Below are 4,613 nucleotides of genomic sequence, written 5' to 3'. Positions count from 1 at the left end.
AAAAATAAAAATGCAAAAGGAATAAAACTAAAAAAGGTAAAAACTAGGTTTAGGAAATATCTAAAAAGTTGCACACTTTGGTGGCTGCAGGTACAAGGCCTTATATAGGTGAGGAGGTGGAAGCCCTAAAAATAGAAAAAGTCAAAGTAGTCAACGGCTCGGTCAACTCGACCAGTGCTCGGTCGAGTCCATGGTCGAGCTGGCTTCTCTCGTGCACACTCCACTCGGTCGAGTCCATCTACCCACTCGGTCGAGTGCTTGGTCGAGTTGGACTCTGGACCTTGGTTCTTCAGCCTTAACTCTCTTGCTTTCCCTTCAAGATTGCTTCACTTCTCCTCAGGATTGTTTCCATGCTCCTTAAGCTCCAAAATCACCTGTTTATGCATGAAAAGATGCAAATGCAATGCAACTAAACTCTAATGCATGATTAGTCCTAAAGCTACACAATAATGATGAAAATGGCTAGCAAAAGATGCAAAAGATGTGAATAAACTAAGGGAAAACATGGTAAAATATATGAACATCAAGAGAGGACCTGCCTTGGAACAGTATGATCCATATCCTCTCTGCAAAGACTTTTTGCTTGATTTGTCAAAGAAGAAGGCTGAAGCTCAAGATGAGAAGGATCTTGAGGACCTTGGAGGAGTTATCATTCCAATCAAGCTTAAGGATCCAGGTCCATTCTATATGCCTTGCACACTTAGCTATCTTCACTACAACCAATGCCTTTGTGATTTGGGAGCTTCAACAAGTGTGATGCCATACTCCATAGCACAAAAGCTTGGGAGAACTGATTTCAAATCCACCAACCTTCATATATGTCTAGCTGATGGGTCAAACAAGGAGATAGTTGGAAGGTTGGAGAATGTCCCAGTCAAGATAGGGAAGGCAAGGGTTCACACTGATTTTGTGGTGTTGGAGATGGACAAGGAACCTGAAGATCCAATCATTCTTGGAAGGCCATTCCTAGCCACTGTTGGAGCAGTTATAGATGTCAAAGAGGGTCTTGTGACCTTGAACATTGCTGAAGATATAGCCATGAAGTTTAACATCTATAACCCAACCAACCTTCCTACCATTGATGATCAACCTTTTACTATCAAGGACAAAGGAGGTCAAGAAGGTTCAAGTGGTGAAGCAACTCCAAAGGCTAAGCTCTCCTTTCAAGATGATTCTGTGGAAAAGCTTAAGAGGTCAGTTCAAGAGTTGACTTGTATGGTTGAGGATCTTCAAGTTAAGCTGAACAAGAGGTCCTTAAAGAAAGCAAGACCAAGGCTCAAAATCAAGAAGAAACATGGTTTGTGTGTTAAGGGTGAGGTGATCAAGGATCAACTTCACAGTGATAAAGAGGTTCCAGGGAGGATTTCATCACCTCCTTGGTATCTAAACCAAGTCTAAAAAGGACACCAAAGTCAAGCTTAGTGACTTTAAACAAGCTCACTAGGGAGGAAGTCCCTAAGGTATCCTTTGTAAATATGGTTTATTTTCCTTGTAGTTTTGATGTGTTTTCTTTTATATTTGTGTTGGACAGGCCTTTAGGTGAAAATGTAGTTGGGTATGGAGAGAGTTAGACTTGGAGAAGGAGACTCGCAGGTCCACTCGACCTGCCCACGAGAGGTACTCGACCTGCCCACGAGAGGTACTCGACCGAGCTAGAAAGGAATTGAGGTCCATTTGATCTTCAAATCGCTAGAACGATCGAGTGGAGGGAAGAACAAGAAGAAAAATTTTGAAATTTCAAAATTTGGTCAAAGTGCTCGACCGTGTACAGTCGAGTGTGGGGTCGAGTGGCAGCAAAAAGCAGGTCAAAGATTCCCATTTCAAATTTGGATGGTATGGACGCTCCACCCTTGTCTCTTTGTCCCCTTAGCTTCTTTATATAGACCTAGCATGAGATTATACCTCTCACATTCTCTCATTTGCTCAAAACAATTGAATTCAAGTTTTAAAGTCTCTCTCATAGCTTATCTTTTGCTCAAGCTTAGTTCTTTCAAGTTTTTGGTTCACTAACCTATTAACTTTGAGCTTTGAGTCTATTCCCTTCAGTTCTTTTTGAAAATTGTCTTAAGAATCACTAGGAAGTCTCAACAAACCGCTGCAACCTCCATGGAACGTCATGATGCTAGCCTTGAATCAAGAGGAGAAGCTGGAAGAGCCACTCGACGCCCCACTCGATCATGCACTCGACCGAGTGGCGGTTCGAGCAGCCGGTCGAGCCAGATGCCGTGTCCAAGGAGAGAGAGAGGTGAGGAAGATCCTGAGAGGACTGAAAGTGAGGAGGAAAGGGAGTCAACTCTCAACGAGTTCATGAGGAGACACAAGGCCAAAGGGAAGAGGCCAGCAGTTGAGGTTGAACAAGAGGAGAGTGAGAATGAGAGTGAGGAAGAAAGTGAAAAAGAAGAGATAGAGGATGATGGAGAAGCTGAGTCTTGTGGGTTGTCAAAGAGACAACTCTATGATGCTTTCATGAGAATGGAGTTCTTAGGGACAAGATATCCACACAAGGAAACCATGGAGAAGCTAGCCATTGGTGAAGATGTGGAGTATCTCTTTGAGAAGAGCAACCTAACTAAGTTTATGGGGCTTTGCATGGAGGGATACAAAGAAGAGAGTTGTGAGTTTCTAGCCACAGTCAAGCTGCATACATATGCAAGGAAGGATGCTGAGTTTGGAGCTGGTCACATTGCTTTCACAATCAAGGGGAAAAGGTATGAACTTTCAATGAAGAAGATAGCCAATGTGTTTGGTTTTGAGGTTGGGAGCAATAGGAATTTGATGATTCCAAGAGAAGAGCTTTATGCTTTGTGGGAAACCATTGGGGATAACAAATACTACTCATCCTCCAACTCCAAGAGCTCAAGGATAAGGAGCCCAGTCCTAAGGTACTTCCACAAAGCTCTTGCCAACACCTTCTTTGCTAGGAAGGAAACTGGGAACATTAATGAGGGGGAGCTAAAGATGATTGATTTGGCTCTCAATGGAATCATTTTCCAAGCAAGAAATGGTACCATCATTCTTGGGAGCACTGTGGAGACTGACCTAGCAATGGTGCTCATTGATCACATGATTTACTTGAGAAGTTGGGAAGGCAAGTTGGAGAACAAAGGATCAAGAGGAGCACTAACCATTGGAGGCATCATTACTCCAATCCTACAAGCTGCTAAGGTTCCACTTAGAGGAGAAAGGGTTTCACCAAGATGGATTGACTCTAGCTACCTCATCTCTACTCTCATCCTAGCCAAGGAGATGCATCAAGGGAATCACATTTTCAACTTTGAACTTCCAACACTTGGGAAAAAACAACTGATTTTGCCTAACCAAGAGCTCACCACCATTCAAGAAGGAGCCAACATTGACTTTTGGCCAGCTGAGGAGCATTTGTTTGATGGGATAGTTCAACCTAGAGTTGATGAAGCTGGAGATGTGCAAATGGCTGATGGGGAGGAGCAATTTTACTTTGAGGATTATGAGCTCAACCCAAGAGATAGTAGAGGAGTGAGGGAGGCTACCAAGAGATTAACTCTTTTGCAAAAATGGAAAAAATGGCATGGGAAGAGGTTTGATAAGCTGAAGAAGAAGGTGACCAACATGGCTAAGTCTATCAAGGGCTTAAAGAAGGAGATTGCTGAGTTGAAGAGTGGGAATTCTTCACCTACACCATCAAGCCCTTTGAGGAGGAGTAGCTCAACTAGAGCACTTTCTAGAGTTGCGAACCCTGTGGAACCAGCTAGGGTTTCAATGTATGAGCCAAATCAGAGGAAGAGGAGCTCAAGTACCCGAGAACAACCATTTTCAAGGTACTCGACCGGGTCACTCGAGCACCCACTCGACCGAGCACCTCCAATGCACTCGGCCGAGTTCCAGCCCAGATCACCCTATGGCTTCCCACCTCCAGCTGCTTATCCAGGATATCCAGGTTACCCTCCCATCCCACCCCAGTACTTCTTGGATCCAGCACTCTACCAGCAGTTCTACCAGCAGCAAGGTCAGAATTTTGACACTCGTGGTCCAGCTTGACTCCCCCACTCGAGCACGTACTCGACCGAGTCCCGGTCGATTCCCATCGTCGAGCTGCCCTAATCTCCACCTCCAAGCCATCAACAAGACCCCAACTACTCCTATGACAGCATGCAGATGGATGTGGACAACTACTTCCACAATCCCTAAGGTACCACTATCACCTTCACTTGTAGATATCATTGCATTTGACATTGTGTTTTGTTTTTTGTTTTTCATCTTGAATCCTCAATCAAATTTCTTTCACACAGGGACTGTGTGATTTAAGTTTGGGGGAGGGTTTGAGATAGCATTTGACATTGTGTTTTGATTCTTATTTCAAAATTTTTACAAAAATCTTTATAAAAAAAAAGAGTGTTCATGTAGTTTGCACTGCACATTAGGATCTTGTTTAGCATGTTTCATGTAGGATTGTATAGTATTTGCATTAGGGATCTATGATGAGTATTCCCTTGTTAGCTTGTTTATTCACTAGACTAGGATCAATGCCCAAGTTAATAGTACTTTGATGCTAGTTGAGTGGTTAGAAGAATAAGATTGAACCAAGCCTTGAATTCCTACATTGAATTTGGTCTAAGTTGAAGCATGTTGAGATT

This window comes from Camelina sativa, chromosome 3 (genome assembly GCF_030686135.1).
Source record: "Camelina sativa cultivar CO46 ecotype springtype chromosome 3, ASM3068613v1".
Classification (NCBI taxonomy): Eukaryota; Viridiplantae; Streptophyta; class Magnoliopsida; order Brassicales; family Brassicaceae; genus Camelina; species Camelina sativa.
The sequence above is the reverse complement of the archived record's forward strand: the minus strand, read 5'-3'. Positions refer to the sequence as shown.